General features: G+C 40.8%; 1 long non-coding RNA gene across 1 annotated transcript in view; it reads left to right on the top strand.

Moving 5' to 3' along the window:
• Positions 1-21,282, top strand: part of LOC105871252 (uncharacterized) — a 107,327-nt gene that overhangs the window by 1,581 nt on the left and 84,464 nt on the right. The window contains exon 2 of the long non-coding RNA XR_012920086.1: positions 10,662-10,747. This is a non-coding gene — a long non-coding RNA (uncharacterized LOC105871252). The remainder of the gene's footprint in view (positions 1-10,661; positions 10,748-21,282) is intronic.

Here is a 21,282-nt window from a genome sequence, read left to right as displayed (position 1 = left end):
GCTCAGCCTCAGCAGAAAACCGCCAACAACCATAGGCGATATTGCAGAGCAAGACGACCCAAGGCACAGCCAAATTCCACTGTTTGGGGTCGAGAGGGATGGAGGCTAATCCTAAAGCAAGTTGGAAAAAAACCGAGGTGGGAGAGGAGGGGGAAAAAACAGCAGCCTCGCAGACAGGCAGACAGGCTCCCCTCACCCTGGATCAAAGATAGAACTTGAAACAGGAGGGCAACATTTTTCCTAGGAATCCGTTGGAATCCTCATTTTCTACTTTTAACTCAAGTCTCCCCAAGTGATTTTTTCCCCCTCTCCCCTGTGGATTTGTGACTCCCCCCCCTTTCCGGTCCCCATTCTAGAACTTTCCTGAAGAGGAAATCAATTTCTTTTGGGGGGAGGGGTTCCCCATTTCATGCCTTCAGATAATGAATGCTTAATTCACCCCCTCCCTTTGTCCACTCCCCAAAACGAATAAAGGAAGCAGGAAAACGGTCACTAGTGAAAATTGAGAATAAACTATGCTGCCTCTCACAGTTTAATACAGTTTTAACTAATGGATTTTTTTGTTTTGTTTTGTTTTAAGAGAAGAATAATGGGGAAACACGGATCTTTTATTTTAGGAAACTGTTATGGTAAGATGTATGTCAGACTTGACAAATGGAACTAACGCTCTTCGGCTGCTTCTTGTCCTTGTCTTAAACAGGAATTAAGTTAAACACAGTGCTGAATGTTAATTACATGTTTACTGGCTAATGAAAATTACAAATGGTTTTGCCACCTCAAACAATGATGAAAACTCTGAAGACACTGTAATTATATACTTTGAGCAAAATAACTCAGAATATTGATCATAAGAAGTGTAAATCTTTTTTTAACTATTCATTAATACCATAAGTATGGGCTACAGAAGTTTTTCCTTGCGGTTTGTCTCATCAGTTATACTGAGTGGATGGATGGTGAGGCTCCTCTGGGGAGGTGGTGAACTCATTCTCTTAGTAGAAGGAGGTCACTTGTGTAACTCAGGGGTGCCCCCTCCCTTTTGCCCCCGCCCCCTGAAACCCCAGCAGAAGGTCGAGGGATAGTTGAACTGGAAGGCCCGGCCCAGGGCAGGTGAAGGTGATCACAGCGGGGCCTCTTCCCTCCCCTCCCCTGTCCTTCTCTCTCCTCCTCTCCCTCCTCCCTTTCCTGCCAGGTCTGATCGATGGCCGCCTTCCTCAGCCTGGGTGCCTGTGGGATAACCTGGCATTTGGGGTTCCTGGTGGAGGACCAGTTAGATCAGGAAACTCACCCGTACCCCAGCCATGCAGCCCAGACAACTTAAATTCCCTCCTCCAGAGAGGACCAGGGCAATTCATTGCAAAAGATGAAAAAGAAGAAGAAAAAAAAGTCGGGGATGGAGATGGTTATTGGGTAAGGTGGCTCAGGCACCACCTGAACCAGCACTGGTTTCCCTGGGTTTGGGAGGAGAGAAAATTTTTGTTATGGTTTTCTTTTAACTTTGGCCAGAGTTGTAGTACCGGCAGCCACTCCGATCTCAGGGGTCAAAGGTGAGGGCTGTACTAACCCTAAAAGGCTGGCCTGGCCAGAAGGCCAAGCAGGCAGGGTAGCATGGATTTGTCAGCCACACCACCTGGCACTTCCGAGGGGGTTCCTGTGAAACCTGCACTCGAGGGTCACAGCACTGAGTGCGGGTTTTAAGTGGAATATTGAAGATTTTCAAAAAGTGCCCTAGGCTTGTAGGACTGGAGTCCTTTTTCCCTGAGAATTCCCAAGGCGCTGGTCTTTGTCTTAGAAGGAATGGAGTTTTTGAATGGTGTGAAAGGGACAGAGAGGGTCGCTTCAAATCGATTTTACTTGTCCTTTCTGTCTTTTCGGATCAACGCCCTTCAATGGGCACAGAGGTGCTCTTTCAACCAAAAACTTGTGCTACATTTTCTGCCTGTATTGGTGCTAAATACAATAAGCACTGGGCAGATTTTTTTCTTTGCTCTCCAAAGCAAGAAAGCACCCTAATTAAATTGTTTTATATGGACAGTCAAGACTGACCAATTAAGTATGCATTAGTATAAAGATATAGTCTGCAGATAAGGCGGTTTAGAAAATCATGTGTAGGACAAAGGAGAGGGCGCTAGCGTTTGGGAGGGGTGCGTGGACCCAGCAAGGTCACGCACCTTCCTCCTTGGGCCCCAGGGGAAATGCAAAGGCCGTGGCCCCAGGTGAGAGGGGAGCAGGCTGGCTAACAGGTGGGTGGCAGTGTTGGAGCCTTTCAGGTCTGCGCCCGGGATCAAGAGTGGTGGAGCCAGAGGGGTTGGTATCACTCACATCCTACTGGGGCAAAGTAGCAGTCCAAGGTGGCAGGTCCCATAGGATGCGGCGAGACCGTGCGGTGCCCGACTCTAGGTCAGGCCCACTGCCTTGTGTCTCAGGTCCAGGATGCGGCCCTACAACAATGAGATAGTGTGCGTCCCGCGGAGGCCAGGAGGGCCAGCGGTCATCGACACTGCCACCGCTGTGGCCGCAGCCCTCTCGCAGCCTAGATCAGGGCAGGAGGCCCCCACCCAACATCTCCAAGCTAAGCGTTTTCGCTTCTAAGGAAAGGGGAGCTTCTCTACGAGGAAAGTAAAAAGTTTCCACCCGACGCCATCCGGCCGGATGGGCGTCGAGGACCAGTCACTGGAGTAGGGGAAAGGCCGAGAGGTCGAGGAAAGGGAGAGCAGCTCGCCGTCCAGCAAATGCGCCTCTGGGCTTCTCCACCCCCTCTCCGCCCTCGGAGGTGTGGGCGGGCGGACGGCTCCTCTCCCCGAAGGCGGCGACCCCCGGAGCAGGGGCCGGGGCCTCCCCGCGTCGCAGCGCAGGGCTGTGATAGGTGGTCCCGGGGGCCGAGGGGACGCGAGAGCGCCGCGCGCTGCCGCTGGAAGGGCTCCCGGGGCGCACAGGGCGCCCCAGGTTGGGGGGAGGGATGAGTGGGGGCGAGAATTAGAGCCTGGGGAAGTGGCTGAATGTCAGAAGTAAAAAGGTTGAAAAGCCAATTTTCCAGGCGCGCTTTCGCCCCCCCTTTGCTGGTTGCAGAGGCCGTAAATCAGCGGCCGGCGGCCAGGGCGGGAGGAGCCCCCTCGGCGGGCTCGGCGCGGCCCCGCCCGGACCGTGCGCACCTCCCGGTGGGCCCCGAATCGATCCGAAGCCTAGCTGAGGATGTCACCGCACTAAATATTTACTGATCACACACAAATAGCCGAGGCTCGAACGATTTTCCTCTGTGAGGAGAGCGCGGAGAGAAGGGTAAATCATTTTATTAGTGTGGATAAAGCCCAGAGCACACTCCGGGCTGGAGTGTTTTAAGATGTGTCTTCAACAGGATGAAAAGAGTTAGGGAAATCGATACTGAGTGATTAGAAGCCCCCGGGGTGACGAAGGGGGACGGGGCTTTCAGGGATTTGGCGAGGCCGAGAGGGGGGAGCCAGCCTCGAGGGGGGCGGCCCGACCACCGCCGGGGAGCTCCCGGCGCAGGCCTCTGTCCCTCCCTCCTCGACGGGAGACGCGAGGGCGCAGCCAGAGGCAGGGAGCAGCCGCGGCCGGCTTCCTGGTCCCGTGGCCGGGCGAGGGCTGCGCGGGCCGCCGCGGGCCGAGCGCTGAGGAGCTGCGGGCTCCACGCCGCGAGTGGCACTGGCCAGGTGGCCGCGGCAGTGGATCGCAGGCGCGGCGCGGGGCCGCCGGCTCGTCCCACCGCACGCGGTCTTTGCGGGCGCCTTCGGGGAGTAAAGGTGTGGCCTAAAGGGGTTGCATTTCTCCTCCTGGCATTTCGGGGACTCCTCCCAGCCGCGACCCGCAGCACTCCCGAACTTTCTCCTGGAAAAATCTCTGCCCATCATCTTCCTGAATATTTTTAAAGACGACCCAGTGGCCCATCCCAGCCAGCTGCCTCTCCCTCCCACCCACCGGGTGTCTAGGGTGGCCGCCGGGTGGTGGAACCCGCTGGGGACCGCAGGGCCAGTGGATTCCAGGTTCTCGGCTCGTGGGCAGGTGGGGTGACATCTGAGGCCGAAGAGGAAGGCAGGGGGCAGAGTGACGGACACCAACGAAGCCACAGGACATCGTCGTTCTGTAAAGGGCGGGAAATCAGCTTTGGGGGGATCAGGCCACACCCCAGCGATGAAAACCCACCTGGGACCCCTAGGCTGGGTGCAGGGAACTAAAGTGGCCGAGGAGTAAAGGCTGGCAGGGCTTGCAGAAGTTAGCGAGGCTTTGAGGGGAGCTTGCTGGGAGGCAGAGCAAAACCCTCTTCCCAAAATCAAGCAGCAAAATCCTGGCGCGAAAATGGCTTTTCACGTCTCGAAGCGCGAGTCTCACTCATTACTGTGAACAAACCTTGAGGTTCGAAACAGCTGCAGACCATGAAGTAGGCACTAACTGAGGGGAAAGAGGGGCGGACGGTGAGGAAAGGGGAGAATCTTTTTCGTTTCTTCTTCCTTTTCCCGCTCCGGATCTTTTCCTAAAAATCCGCACTTCCTAAAGAAACTAGTAGCTCCCTACATATATTTATTTATTTGGAAAGGTTTATTCCCTCCCACCCCCTTCAATTGCTCGATTTTCTTGGCAGCTTGAGGGATTCAATTCAGGCTGCCTTGCTTGGCTCTTCGGTGCAACAGGAAATATAGCTGCAGATCCAATTAACCGTTTTCCAGAAGAGAGATTTTTTTTTTTTTAATATGAATCCCAGTGGATTGGAGCGATGTGTTCAGGTGTGAGGCGATCGCTACCTTGAATTCCTTCCTCGGTAATCCTCTAATTCCTGCGTTGGAAACTCCAAAGTATCGCTGACCTGGAGGGTGTCAGGAGCCGGGTCTCCATTAACCCTTCTTGGTCTTGGCCAGAGCGAAGGTTAACTACACTAATCTACCAAAAGAGGCTGTAGCAAAAAGCAACCGAAGAAGGAAGGGAGGAAGAAGGGAAGGGGAAATTCACTCCAGTTACAAGGATTTCAGAGCTCTGCCTTTCCTTGGTCCTTCCCCACCTCTACCCTTCCTATGATAGCAGGTTTCCATTCAGAGAGACAGCAGCCTCATCCATCAACGCAGCGCACTCCATGGCGATGGACTTTAGGGAATAAGAAAAATATAATGTAGTGAAATATTTTCTTCTATTTAACTGACCACCCAGTTCACTCTAAAAATATTTTGAACATGTATACAACAGATTATTGTGGGAGAAAGTTTTAAAACCTGCAAGTAAAAAAAAAAAATACATAGTTTACCTTCTTTCATTTGTGCAAAAGCTAATTTAGAATCTTGTCAATAGCCAAATTATAGCCATAAAATCTCGATGAGACTAGAAAAAAATGTATTCTGCAGGTTTCAAACCTGGTGGCATATTAATGGATAGTTATGTGCCAGTCATATGCATGAAGGTAGATGGACATGGGTGTGTATATATTCTTACGGTGTTAGAAGTTCCTTGATGGATTAAAGGTTCATATACTCAAGCACTAGAGAGAGGCTGTCACTCATGTGTACATTCCAGGAGTCTGGCAGAAGCCAGTGCAAAAAAGAGTTTTGAATGAGCTCCTTGGTTATCACCATTGTTGAAATACAAGCTGAAAGCAACTTAGCAATAGTAAAGCTATTGTGGCTGGCAAAATCATAGGAAGACACTTCAAAGTAAAAACATCAATTTTCTAGTTTGGAAGCTTTGGCAGAACATTTAAACAAAAGATGAGCATCTTTTGCCTAATATATTTATTTAAAATTTTTGTGATATGCCACTCTATTTTACTTTTCAATGGACTGAAGAATTAAAGGAGAATGGACTGTAGCTAGAGATGATGGCATAAGGGTGCTCTCTGCCCATTTAACCAAGTTTGATGTGGGTTGGCTATATGTGCTTTTAATATTAATATTATATTGCAAGACAACTCCTGCTGAGAAAGTTCTAAAGACATCTAAAGCCATGTGGACATCAGTGCTTTTTCAGTAGTGAGAGTGAGGGATGATTGTCTGATTCTATATTTTTCTCTTTCTCAAGAGCCTGGTAATGAAATCTGTAAAATGACAGTTAATTTTTGGTATATCAAAAAAGCATTAATCAAATGGTATCAGGTGTCAGTCATTTAAATATGAGGATGTTAGTAAGGCAAATATCCAGATAAATTAATGTTGTTAATTAGCTACATCAGTGTATTTAAAGAAAATACAAGCAGAACAACAAAGGGGATGTATTTGATTTAATTTTCTTAAACCACAAACTCAAGGTGAATTTCAGGAGAAAATAATTTTAGGAGTAATTCTCATTCTATCCGTTTTTATAAGCCTTTAAAGAAACATTTTCAATATATAGCATATAATTACAGGAGTGAGTGGATGGACCGAGACATACACTGCCATAACAGGGAAACATTATGCATGAATTTAGAAAAAAATTAATTAATTACATTACAACTTCATTTCTTCTCTTAGAATGATGAGTTCTTGAAATATTTGAAGGTACATGTTAAAAAAAAGTAAAGAACTTCTGTATAAAATTAAGAGGAAGCTATTTAACATCATATTCAGCTTCTTAACCATAGGAAATATTAGCTTGAGAGTTCACAAAGTATGTTGTTTAAATAAAATTTATACTAGTCTTTTTAGTTTGAGGACATAATAGAGAAAGGTACCTTTTCCTAGCTATCTATTACAATTCATAATAAATTAATCAACCTTATTGAAGAGATTTCTATGTACACGATTGAGGTAAATTGATTGAGATGATGTCACTTTAAATAGTTAAAGCAAAACTGAAAACATTAAAGGAAGTGGATATTGACTTCAGTGAAAAATGTCACATTGGTTATTTTGTGACAGGACCATATCACATCACATGTCAGTGAGAAGAAGTTAAAAAATTGGGGAACCTAATTTCTTTGTAGAATGTATGTTAACACCTTATTTATTTACTTCCAAAGATATGTTGGAAATTTTTATTTTGTACATACTTTGTTGCAACATTACCAAATAATTAAAGAGAAGCTAGTATTGTGAAATGTAAACAGAGAGGTTTAAAAAAGATATTTTTCTTTATCATCTCCTCTGAGTGATAAAGATTTATGTTTATTTAATCACTGATTTCCGTTCATGTAATTTTGGTAAATTTAATGGCTTTTAAAATTATATACTATTTTGCTAAAGTCTACGTTGTTTATAAATTGAAAACAAATCCAAAGGTATTGAATCTTTTTCAGGAAGTGCAATTGAATGTTCAGTTATTGAAGAGCTGCTATTTCAATCCCCCAGGTTCTATTAAAAACAAACACCTAAACCTGTTCTTCTTTCCTAGCAACTCTTACAATTGCAACTGGCATGGTTGTGGATAAATGAATATTTAATATGAGTCTTTAACTCTCTTTTCCTATTTTCTCCGGAAATGCCTTTAATTTGTCTCTTATGCTTATGTATTTTAAAAAGTATTAGTATGCAAGAATTATCCACCTCCTTTTAAAAACCAGTGAATAAAAATTCTAATTATAGAAAAAAGGTGTGATGTTTATACTGATGTTTCAGTAACATACAAAGCTTTCTTAATAAACTAGATGAAATGCTATCCTAGATAAATTAAAATAGGGCAGCTGTTGAGTATGGTTTATATTCATATACTTCTTCCTTCTTGCCTTTGGTACCAAGGTACTTGGGCTTTTGTCTTCACATACTGTCTATTGTTAACCCAGTGAATTTCTGAAATTAAAAAAATATTTTCAAATTGTCCTGCCTTTATAGCTGGATGAAGTATTAAATTGAAAAAATAATATTCACATCTGTGTTCAAATTTGTATGTCCAGGCAATAATGAGGAAGGGAACACTCTGCAAAATGCCCCATCCCCCCCAAACAAAAACAAAACATTACGTATGATAGCTCAAGAGAAAAATAATTCTTAGGTTTCAGTGTGTTGGAAATATAGCCACATTGTGTCTACAATGGAATTCTTGCTAAGTCTTTTTTATTTTTTTATTTTTAAATTTTATCTACTAAGATGGGACATATTTCAGTTTTACATATAATTTTTGAAATTTAAAACCAATTGTAACTCTGTAGGCTTTTTGTAGTAAAGGCAGATTTATGAAAAGTAAGCCTCCAAAAATAAAATGCGTGATGGCTTGCCTTAGTTTTTAGGGATGTTATAAAACTCTTTTTTAAAAAAATTACAATAGCATCCTTTTTTGAATGCAAAATGAGATGATGATAAGAGGAAAAAAGAAGAACACTCCCCCCAGGCTCCCCCCACCAAAAAACCCCAGACAACAACAAAACAAAACAAAACTCCAATCCTAAACCCCACCAAAAAGCCTCTTACCACTTTGGGAAAGTTTCTGTGTAACTGTGGGTTCTGCCAAATCTCCTAGTTGGTCAACTTTTGAAATGTAGTTAGACTGTAGTCAGCAGCCTGGCAGCCTCAAGAAGGAGGCAGACTTCTGGAGCTCAACTGCAGAGACTTACCACTTAGAGGTAAAGTTGGGAAAGCAACTGTTGAAAGTTAACTTCTCCTTTCCAAAGGAGGTTTGCAGAGGCAGGACAGTGAGAGCTGATATAACCAATTTTATTCTTTTCTCAGGCATTCCTAACTTTTATGATTCCCCCCTCCTTCCTTTACTATCTGTCTTTGTGCCTCCAGGGCCAGTGAAAGAGCAGGGCAGATTCTAGATTGCTTTCAGAGTTTGCCTTCTCTGATGATGGATTACCATGTCAATTTAAACGGCATAGGATTAATTTGTTTCAATGATTTCTCTTTAGGCTGAATGCCAGCCGTTTTTCTATCTCTCTCCTTGCTCTTCAGAACAACAACAACCAAAAAAAAAAAAAAAAAAAAAAAAAAAGAAAGCAAGCCTTCTTTCCATATTCTGAGTTAAGAGACAATAATGGAAATAGACAAGTTAGGTGTAATGTTGCAACACAGTTACAGGTCTGAGTGTTTTTATCTCTGCCTATGAGGCTGAACATACAGTCAGTCACATTAAAATGAAATTGGACTCAACATTTATTCAATAAATACTTGTCTTGTAGATAATCCAGTGCCGAATGCTTTTGACACATAAGGACTTAATTTGTCTTGGATAACAAGTTATTAATATGGCACATTTAAACTTGCCACCTACAATAAGGTTATTGAGATCTATAACAAACTCAAATGATCATTGCAAAAAATAGTTGGGGTGAGGGAGGGAGACATTTTTGAGAATATATATCTTTATCATATATACACACAAAAAACTAGTAACACACAGGCACAAATGCACATGCACATATATATATATAGTATATATATATTTCAAATTACAAAAAATGTTCAGTAAAGTTAAAATATTCCATCCATTATGTAGATGTATCTAACCTTTCCAAAATAAAAATGTGTCAGAGTTTTCTCTTTTCAAAGATTTCTAAAGTGCACAAGAGAAATGCTGTTCAAATCCAATTTCTTTGCAAGACCAAACCTATTATGAGGTTGAAAATGGCACAAAAAAGCACTTAGGTGCAATCCAAAATCAAACACCCCCTCCACATTTTTCACCTAGACTAAACTTGCAGCCAGCCAGAGCATGTTACTGGTAGAATAAAGGCAATTTAAGTGAAATAATCTATCCCCAAACTGATTATTTTATTTTGCTCCCTAACGGGAGGTCTCCCAGTGGATACAAAAGGACAGGAGAGGGATTTCATCGTATAGACCGAATATGTTTGGCAAACGTGACTATTTGAACCTTTGGCTTCTTTTTCACCATCTTCTTCTGATTACCTCTCCTTTTCCCAGCATTCCCCCACAGTGAAATTTACATCATAGTTCATAATAATAAATTGCATTCTAAATATGAACACAAATTGAATTTATAAACTTCTCCTTTTCTTTAGCCCTCTCAATGCACAGGCGAGTTTTATTTGAGCAGGTTCTACTTCTTAAGGGCATACATGATCAGAGGCCGGTGACTGTCAGAATTGGAATCTATGCAATTTTAATTTGTGAAAAAGTTGTTGGTTGCTAACCTTGGGGGAGACTGTGCATCTCTAAGAAACCAAATCTCCGAGAGCTCTCCCTGGGAAATGATGTTACACATGAGCAGAAAATCCAGGCAAGAAAGGCTAATTGAATGAAGAGAGAGAATTAGGTTAAAAAATAGAGTACAATCTAGTATCACATTTTCACTAGTGTAACTTGAAATGAAGGTGTCTTCAAGTCGCCAGTGTTGCCAGAGTGTTTAGATGTTGGCCACAGATGGGAACACCTATTGAAATGTGTCTGAAGAAGATTAATAGGGCTTGTCACTGTTGGGAAAGCACTGCTTTGCTGTAAATTTCTACCAGCACAAGATGAATTACCGATGAATGCTCACTTATCAACCCCATCACTATCGTTCGACACTAAATCAAATTGAGAAGTTATCTGCAATCAGAAAATTTCTTTTTAAAATAGACATACACCTTTAGGCCCCAACTCTTTAATAATCCCACTCACAAAACAACTCCCCACCCCATGATGCTTCTTTAGCTTAAACCAAATTATATCTCAATAATGAATCTATTTTTAAGTTCACATCCAATATACAGTTGGCCAGTAGCAAAGTTTGACAGTATTTTCACGAGGGTATGAAGGCTTCTTTGAGGTCATCATTTAATATTTACTAAAATGTGTTCTTTTTACTTGTAGATTTTTCTCTCCTTTCCTTGGAAGGCAAAGAAGAGAGTGGGTTTGCTGCTCTAAACCCTGTGACTTAAGAGTCATCTAATGCTCTGGTAAGATCAAATTATGAGAGAACTACAAGGTGAGGTAGAGAACAGTAGAATAAGATCAAGTAGATGACAGTGATAATTGAGGACACGCATTTATTTTTTACAGTTTAATGCATTTTATATATCTCATTTTAAGGTGATTTATTTGAGAAGCAAAATGAAGACATTATCTTTTTTTATTATCTGTTAACCAACTCCGAGCATCCAGAGGTTTTCCAACCTAGGGATTAAAAATGTTTTAATAAGACCATCAGCCCTTGCATTTTTATGGGGATCTACCTGTTTAAAAAGTCCTCTCACATGCATGACTCATTTGCTTTGTACTGAAATCCTGTACAAGTAGGTATTGTGAATCCCCATTTTGCTGATGAGTACACTGAGCCTCCGAGAGTCATCTGAGGTCATGGAGCTAATAGGAGTATAGTCAGAATTTGAATCTATGCCTTCTAAGGTTTGTTTCAGGATTTTTCCACTCCAAGTCATGTAAATAAAGAAGAAAAAGGGAATGATAACACTAACAGCAGCTAACATTTATTATATACCAGAACTATGGTATAGGCAAGAGGGTGTGGCTTCTCAGAAATTGGCCCTAAGGACACTCAGCCCTACAGGAGGTCACCATTTCCTTTTTCTTGCCTCCTGAGAATGCCAAATATGTCAAATAATGATGGTTCTTTAGAAAAACATAGCTTCCTTATTTTCCAGATAAAAACAAGAAGAAGAGTGGGAGGTCTGCAGAGATTAGGGGACTGACTCAGGGTCATACAGCAGGTTGGTGATACAGTGGAAACTGGACCCCTTTCTCTTGGCCCCCAAATCAGGAATCTCAAACCCCCTGAGAACATTTCCCCTGTGCTATGTTCCCCATTCAACAAAAAACATACTTTAGATCATCAGATCATGTCCCTTTTATAAGTATTTCTCTATTTTATGATGTGATACTTTGAGTGGGCTATTACTGGTTGTTACATGAAATTTTCCAAAGTCTTCCCCACAATAATTTTTCATAAAACTTATTAAACTACCCAGCCAAATAGTCAAAGCCGCAATGAGGAATCACACAATAATAAGAATATTCTGTAGTCTCCATTAGGTCACAATAATACCCCAATCTGTATTTATTGCAACCCTCCTCTGATACTTCCATAACCAAAATTACTAGATTTATATTCTGTAATGTTTTTCCCCAATGGGAAAAACCTGTGCTTTTTATCTTCCTTTTCCTGTCCCAAATCACCCTTCCATATACATTGCCTGCTTTGGGAACCCTCGTCTGGGTTTAATCAGAAGTTGCAAGACAAAATGTGCATTATTAAGAAATATAAATATTTTCAGAAGCAATCAAAGGGATGAAAGATTGATTCAGCATGCAGATTGGACCTAATTTGAAGCAGCTTTGTTCTAATGAGGGCTACTGGGATACAAAGTCAGGAGCTGTTGTGGCCACCAGTTGGAAATTCCAACACATTAGAATAACCTGTCAGAATTTCTCTTGCTAGATAGGCTGAAACACTTTTTGCAAGGTATGTTCTCCAGTCTGTGGGCTAAACCACCTCCTTTGCCTCCCTTAGGGATTTGTAATAGTCATCTTTGGGAAGTCATGACTAATTCCTTCTTCTCTTTAGAGTTCAGATCAGCAAGTACCTCCCTTTTTCAACTCAGAAGTTGGCATAGCATGAACTTTCATAAGAACATTTTGGCCTGCAGGCATCTGTATTACAATTTATTTCTTGGCTTAATAAAAGGTATCACATTATCTACCTGGTCAATCTCTATTGGCTTTCAAAGTAGAGACATGGAAAAACCTAATAAGACTCATTAGGATATCTGCTTTAAAAACAACTGGGCTGCCTCATTTAGCATGTTGCTTTGAAATGTCCCAGCAGAGCTGGGTGGTCATTGCTTGAATAAAGGTATTGCTAATTTGGGATCTTTGTTAGTCTGGTAGCTCTGAAAAAAAAAATGCCTAATGTGTAGGTGGAATTTTAATACACAAGGGATCAAACCCTGATTGTTGTATTTTGTTTTTGTTTTCTTTCTTTCTTTCTTTCCTTTAATCCCACTTTTTGTCCACATGGCCATGTGTGAGAGATGGCTTGATTTTCTTGATATGGTTCACCCATCCACAGCTGGAATTCCAAAGAGGACAGAAAATGTCTTTAAAATCAACACAACTCAGGGAGCCTGAGAGAACAAGTTTTCCTTTGTTGTAGGGTATAGTATTATTTGCTGTAGGTTTTTTGATATACATTCTAAATTAGGCCTGCAAAGGCATGCTTCATCTTTAATTCATCACTCTCAGCTGAAAGAGATTAGCAATGTCTAGCACGCACCCCTCGTATGGTGCTGACCTCATCAAGTATGGTCTGAAATTAATTAGCCTCATTCATTCCAAATGGAAAAGGATAATGGAGCAGCATTTTAGAGATGACCATCACAAATTGTATGCAGCATATTTAAAAGGCCCCTATTTTCCAACCATGTAGATTAAAATTCTTTCCAGGGCTTACAATATGCCAGAGTTATCAAGGACCCAGAGCAGAGCCTGGTCAGGTTTCATGTATATATGTTTGTGTGTGCCTGTGCATGTGTGTGCAGAGTTGTATGTTGCATGAGTATTACATTCTGTGTATAGATGTATCCATATTTAGCTGGCTTGCTCTCTAGAATGACACCTGAAATACTTGACAAACAAAAATCTGATGTTTAATATTGCTTTATATGATACAGTAGAATATGTTAAGTGGACTTTTTTGTTGCCATTAAGTGAAACATGCTAGCACAGACATTGCTGCTATTTTTCAGTAGGATGCTATTCATACTTTAATTTAGAAACAGAAAAGCCTCTTAAAGAAATGCTCAACTTTTCTATTTTAAGTTATTTTTGAAACTTTCTATGTCTTTTCCCAGTCCCTACTGTTTGATCATATTTTAAAACATGATTTAGGACTAAGTTAGATTACAGAATCACTTAAATTTACCATCTTGCTAAGATTAGCTGATTTTTCCCTTTTGGGGATTGACTAAGCACAGCCAAATTTTTGAATATCAAAACCGCTTTCTTTTCTAGCCAAAAAAATCTTGACCGGGGTTCTTTTGGATTCTTAAAGATGTTGTAAAGTTTATTTTTATGAACAGTAGATTTGGGACTACAAATTGAAAAAAAAAAAGCTCATGACTTTTTTGGTGTGTTTTCATGTTTTAATATTTTTAAATAGTATGAAATGTAGTTAATTTATGAAAAGATCTTAGCAGTATTTGGGGGAATTTTATATAGTATACATTTCTTAAGAAAAACATTATCTCAGCATGACTCTTTAGTTAAATTAAAAAGTAGGTATTCAGTGAAATGTAACTACAGAGTTTCTACTTAACTGTTAGAGTGAAAAATGCAGTTTTAGGCAAATAATCTTTTCAGAGCTCATTGATAAAATCAATTTTCATAAGTAAGTTATTTAAGATTATTTTGTCTTATAATAAAACAGAAGCTGACAGTATGTTGCCCATATCTCTGCAAATGTAGGATTTAGAAATTTCTCTATGCTCACTTTTGCCTAATCTTCTCATCCCAGAAGACCCCTTTATCTAATGGGCATATATCATTTATTTGTACAAGATCATCAATCATGAACTGTGAACCTATCATTTTGACATAAAATATCTATCCCTAAATCTTCCAAAACCTGTAGCATATAATTTTGGAAAATTAGCTAGCTTAAAGTCTGGGCTTCTGATTTCTGGGGATGAAATGCAAAAATGGAGAAAGCTTAAATTATACAAATTTGATTTTAAAGTCACAGTTTAACTGAGCCAGGGATAAAAGATGGCGTGATACAGATCTTTAAATGTTGACAGAACTAGACAATTTTGCTAATTATCATCTGGTCAATTTGGAATTTCATGGCAGATAAATGGAATAGTAGTTAAAGGGGAATATACTGCACAAAATAGTTTGACTCATTAAAGCACGTTATGATACTTTCTTCATAATTTCTTATTTTTGAGACAAAGGAATGCATGTATTCTATAATATTACAATTTGCTCACATACTGTACATCATGTCTCAATTTTTACTTAATTTTTTTTATTAACTGAGGTGAAAATGGCAGAAAAACTGTAAATATAAGGATTAGGCTGTATGAAATTTGAGTTCGTTCAAATGACAAACTTAAAGTAAAACTCAGATGAACCAAATTTCATTCGATATCCACCTGAAACTATAAATCCTCTCTTGGCATTTGAGAGTAGAAAGGAGGTTCACCTAAAATTCAAACCAGGTTTCCCTAAACCTAACCCAGATTCACTAACTATGGGGTAAAACCATGGTTGCATTTTTTGGTTCATAATAAAATTTTCATCTCACTTTAGCTGATGATGAATACATAGATAATGGGCTGTGGGGAGAGAACTAGAAGATATTTTTGCAATTGTTGTTTTATTTTATTTCATATTTCTTATAATGTTCTGAAGCAGGGAAGAAGAGTATATGAAGCAAATTTTCAATAATGTGTGTGGAAAGATGACCATATATAAGAGTCCAACAGGGGGAAATCTTCAGTCTTTTGGTTGTTAAATATACATAGGGGTTTTTACAAAGGAGAATCTGGATGAAATATTATTAACTAATATTTCTTGGGTGCTTACTATAATCAGGCACCATTCTAAGCACTTTACATGTATTAACTCAGTTTGGTTTACCCTAACAGTTCTAGGAAAATGCTATCACTTCCATTTTTCTGATAAGGAAGACTAGTCATAGGGAAGTTACATAACTTGCCCAAGGTTATACGGCCCGTAAAAGTGATTTGAACCCCAGGTGTCTCGTTCTGGGATCTCTGTATTTAAGTACAATGTCATATACTGCCTCTTTAGAGAAAAAACAGTTGTGATTTTGTTTGAAAGCAAACTGCTACAAACTATGAGTGGGAGACATATTTTCCCATTTTTTAACTACTGAGGACAGCAATAAATTTGATGGGAAAAGTCAAAGTAGACAAGCTCATTCTTGCCTAATCTCCTTATCCCAGAAGTAGGAAGGGAGTTGGTTTCCCAAATCTCCTGTAAGTCTTTGCTGAACTTCCACTTGGAAAACTGCATTATGTAGGATGTCTTAGTGCTAAAGAGACAGAGATAAACTGAGTGGAATTCTAAGAAAAAAAACACAAAAACGGCAGGGCAACAGTGAAAGATAAAAAACAAAACAAAACAAAACTAAGTAGAACTTGGCCAAGCGATAGTTAATAGAGAATTTGATAGTATTCTAGAAATATTTACAAGAAAAATGAAGGTCTACAAATGTCACTAGGAAGATTGGAAAAAGGCAAGGAGGAAGGTCTAAGAGAAAAACAAATTAATAGAACTCTGTTCGATTTTGTCATCGTCTTGCAAGACCTACAATGAAAGCTGTATTTTCTTGGAATTCTAAAGGCCAAGCTAGAGATTTCACAGAAGAAAAAAAATTTGTTCCCTATCTTGTATAGGTTGAAGCAGAAAGATAGGCTAAAAAAAATTTTTTTTAAATGCTTTACATAATAATAATAATGATAATATGTGGAATGCTCCCATAACTTTACACATACTATCTCATTTAATACTCAAGATGAATTGCAAGGTTACAATCTCCACTTTACAGATATGGAAACAGAGGATCAGGGAGGATATGTCACCTGGTTGGGATCAGACAGCTTGTGTCCCTCTGGATCTCTCCGAAGCCTAGCCTCCTCCCATAACACCCCACTGTCTTTTGCCATATGACATCCCCACAATTTTCCTCAGAAGATGATGTCACAAAACAACTGGCTTTAGACCAAACTCATTACAGTGCGTTACCTTCAAGGGATGTACGGATAAGAACACATTATGCTGGCATGAGATATAGCCCTGCTTCTGAAATCTGCCTGGCATCTTCTAGGAGGTGGCCCAGTCTGCTCAGTTCTTTCAGAAGCTGTGCACATTACGTAAATACTCAGCAGTTGGCTCAGATGTGGGAGCAAATGAGAGCTGGAAGAACATAGAAACGTGGAGTGGAACTCTCGAAGTAGGCCCCAAGCCTCCTGTGTCTACAGGCCCCCAAATGGAATCACTTGGCTGTTTATAGGAGTCTTAGTGCTGATGAAAAGACTGAATTACACTCCAGACTTTTGTCTGCCAATGGAGAAAAGTTCCAGATTCTTTAAAAAGTATGTAAAGCATCTATCTGAAAAGTGGCAACAGCATTTGGGACCAATTACCCAGATTAAGAGGCAACGATGATCTGTTTACACTTTGTAGCCAAGAGCCCTTTGGCTCTGGTCCACAAACTGGAGATTGTAAATTACAGGAATTTCAGCCTAACATTGACTTCTCTTTTGACCTGTGTGTCTGAGAATAGAGGAAAGCTGGTAGACAAGCCTTGTGTTACTTGCCCTAAAGTTTCAATGAATGGAGAACTGAATATCATCTTCCAGGTAAGACAGTTGACACATGTGAAGGCATGGGCTTTATCACTCAGGAAGGGTCTAATTAACTGTGCAAGATGTGTCAGGATGTGGTTTTTCAACTTGCTACTCCTCAAAAATGATTTTTTGCAAAAAAACTTAGAAAATAAAGGCTCCCTGCCATCTTTTGCTTAATTACCATCACATTCCAATTTAACTCCGTTTTCCAATGTATTGGGGATTAAGCAATAACAAATGGTAGACAGTGAAGTTATTACCATGAGAACTGTGCTGCTGGGAATGAATAGATATAGATTGTTGCAAATTCAGATATTGTGGGCAAAAAGGAGCATCTAGAACATTTGGTAAACACTCTGACGTTGATAGTGCTTTGAACCCTTTGGGACTGAGATGTAGGTTTCTCCTGCAAAGGAGGACCCGCCCTCACTTTGCATAATCCTGATAATTTCAGAAGTTTTGGAATACATTCGTCTTTCTTTTAACATAATCCTGATGTTAAGGGCTTGACCTTGCAAGGAGGAAAATAACCACAGAGGTCAAGTAGCAAGGAGAAAAAATGAGAGGTATCTGTTCCTGAAGTGCAGGCCAGCCAAATGCAGTGGTATTGAAAAGAGAAGTCATGATTTTATCTTATAGCTGCCATGCATATGTGTTTAGCGTTAAGGGATTTAACCATACTAAATACCACCTTTAGACCGTCAAATTGGAAATAACTACAGGCAGAGACTGAGTTCTTCTTTCTCTAGTGTGGTTGATTGGATAGCCATTTAGAGAAAAACACAACAGAGGTTGTGATCGTGGAGTATTGTGGAAACCTTGGAGCTGGAAAGTACTTTTTACTCAGTCATCCAATGTGCACTTAATGCAGGGTCGTGTTCTGAGGCAGCTCAAAGATGATGCCATTCCAGACCCTTCACATGTCACCATATTTTTCTGATAAGAACTGGTCAAAAAAACCAACTTTATTCAATTTTAGATTTTTCTGACCCTGGTTTATCTCCACAATTTACCATTTTCTGCAGTGTCAGAGCTTCCTGACATTGACAATTAACTCACAAATTAACTTAGAAATGATAGTAAGCTCTCAGCTAAATGATATAGTGGCCACTGGGGACCAGACCAATTTTCTAGAATAAGGTTAGGACTAAGTTGCTCTGTAACGATGTTAAAGTTGGTTTTGTAGAAGTAGTTATTCAAGTGTGAGCAGGAATCGAGGTGTGAGAGGGGAGACATCGTCTGCCTCTAATTCTGGCTGCTTACTCAGCACTCTGACATTTCTGCATCTATAAAACAGATAAGCGCTTTTAAAATTTGGGGGGAATCAAGGCTCCGTGGAATCCTACCCTTGGAAGGAAATGTGGAGGGCATCAGTCCACCTCCCTGCCGAAGCCAGAGCTCTGGGGTGGGTAGATAGTGAGGCAGATGCAGGTGGAACAATGTTTAGGAGTCGCAAATGTGGTATAAATGTGTGCAGGTCTGTGCGGAGGCTGCCAGTGTGGCCAGGGCCACCTGGAGAGACGCAGAGGAAGGGCTTGCTATCCCCAAGGCTGCATTCTTGTGTTTAGGAAGCTTTGTTCCTTGTGTGAAAGCAAAAATCTGTATCTTTGGAGTATCTTCCCCTTGGGTTGGATTCTGTCCTCAGAAGCAATATCTGAATCTCATCCTTTTACCATATGCTAGACCTTCAAATATCTGAAGACAACTTTTATGTTTCTCAACTCACTGCTTTTTGTTTTACTGGCTAAAGTTCCCAGTTCCCCATGGACTCAAAGAGGTTTTGCTTTCCCGAGTTGGCCTTGGTTTGCCAGAGTCTCTTAAGAAGTGTCTCAAAACAAAATGCTCAGAAATTACATGACCAGTGAGGACAGCATCTGCTCACCCTGTCATGTGACTGGCTTTAAATAGAGCCCCTCGTCAAGGAAGAGCCCCCATACCCTGGAGCTCAATCATTTGGGGCTTGTACGGAGGATTTATTGCATTTAAGAACCTCTCACATTTATCCCCATTAAATTTCATTTTGTCTTGGCCTTTTGGTAGCTTTTAGAGTCTGTCTCTCTCATCTTCTGTTCCTTTACAAATGGACTATGGCTTTTTTTTTCCTTTTTAAAAAAGTTTTGCTCAATCATTGAACTAAATATTGCAGATGCCAGGGTTTCTGGAGTTTCAAGGGTCTTCAAGGTCACTAGTGATTATATTGAAAATAGTTGCATGTTTATTTCCCCAATTAACTCATAAGTAGTGGTTAATAGCAAGGTCTCTGGAACTAGATTTGCCTGGGTTTAAATACTGGGTCTGCCAATATACCAGGTGTATGGCCTTGGGCCTGTTAATTTATCTGAGCCTCAGTTTCCTCAATAACGTAATAACAATAACGTAAATATTGCATATGATTGGTGATTAAATGAGTTAGTATATACAAAGCGCTTAGACTAATGCCTGACACAGAGCATGCACTATTTATTATAAAGGTAAAATAAATTGAGACAAGATCCCTAAGGATGGGGACAGTGTCCTGTTTATAGCTGTCATCTCCAGAGACTAGCACTGTGCCTGGAATATATCTGATCCTAATATGTTGACAATATGGGTGAACGAGTTTCCATAGTGTTCAGGACACTGGATGTAAGCAAATAATATAATCAATGCTATGGTTTCTAATGCTAATGGATTTTCAATATTATTATAAAAAAGAGGTCCTGACCATGGAAAGAGAAGTTGTGTGCATTCAACCTCAGATCGTCTTCATGGGAGCTATTTTACTGCTAATCTCTCTGTGAACGGTGATAACACCAGTGTCTTTATTGATGCTAATCCATCCTGCTTCTGTTCAGCATGGAAGACTAGAAACATCACACACTTAAGTCCAGTCTCCACTCAGAACAGAACACATTCTGCTTAGTTTGTGCTTGCACCCGACTGACAGGGGAGGCTGTCTATTTTTAGCATAAAAAGGAGCTTAACCAAAGAATGCTAGTGTTTCTTAGTCTGATCTTCATTTTGTTTAAACTTTTGTAGATTCCCAGGCCATAGGCTGACTCATTCAAAAACAGATGCTAAAAAATAAGTGTTTCAAAACATCAGCCTCTGTGTGGAACTTTCTGCATCTCCCTACCTTTCCATAAACAACAGAAACGAAGCGCCGACCCCAGGGCACGTCTTGATTTAAGTGCATAACCACATAATGCTCCCCTTGGTTTGGCTTCAGTATGTTAAAACAAGTTCTCATCAGGCTGAAAATTTAAATCTTCCAGAGATATCTTTTACACGTAATTCCCTTTGAACTTCCGTCCATGCTCATTTAAACGCGGATGGTATTTTCCTCTTTCTATATTAATACAGTCGAGCTCAAAGAGTAAAATCCACCAGTGTTTTCTCCTTTGTATGTGTTCAATAGCTAACCCTGAAGCAATTACCTACTGCGAGACGTGGGAGGAGCCATTCTGTAGGAGCAGGGGCCACGGGTAATATGATCCGTGGTTGTTGTGTGTGTAATGTGCTAATACTTTTGACAGCCACCATCCTTAAGGGGTGTAGCAAGTCATTTGAAATTTGTACACAGACTGCCCTATCCATTACGCATTGCCCATATCATACCCATAATCTCCCAAGGCAGATATGCTATTACACTCAGCGGGCCAAGGTCTGCTGGTGCTTATATACACACAACTCCCACTGACTGTGCCACGGAGACACTTCAATGGCAGTTGTCAGCGGCATAAATTTAGCCCGGTACAGTCACAACCACAGCGGGTGCAGCTGAACAGAGAGACCTGGCTGTGTGTTAAAAAGGCTGAGGAAGAACAAAAAAGCTGCCAGTTTTCATAAGAAATCGTATCCCTTGAGCGGTAAGAACTGTAGCCTGATACCCACCACACTCTTTATCCTTGTCCCACAACCTGTGGGTCCCAGGCTGGGACTTGGAAGCAGCTGAAACAGAGTGGGCATTAAAAAAAAAAAAAAAAGCCTGCTACAGGGCAGAAAACCGTGCTTTGCATCCAGCCTTATTATGTGAGGGGGAAAATTCCCCGTAGATGATCTTCAGAACATTTATTTATCAAAATTTAAAGGAACATCTTGGAACCAGTGACCTTTAAATACAG

This window comes from Microcebus murinus, chromosome 7 (genome assembly GCF_040939455.1).
Source record: "Microcebus murinus isolate Inina chromosome 7, M.murinus_Inina_mat1.0, whole genome shotgun sequence".
NCBI lineage: Eukaryota > Metazoa > Chordata > Mammalia > Primates > Cheirogaleidae > Microcebus > Microcebus murinus.
This window is presented reverse-complemented; position numbering and strand designations above follow the sequence as displayed.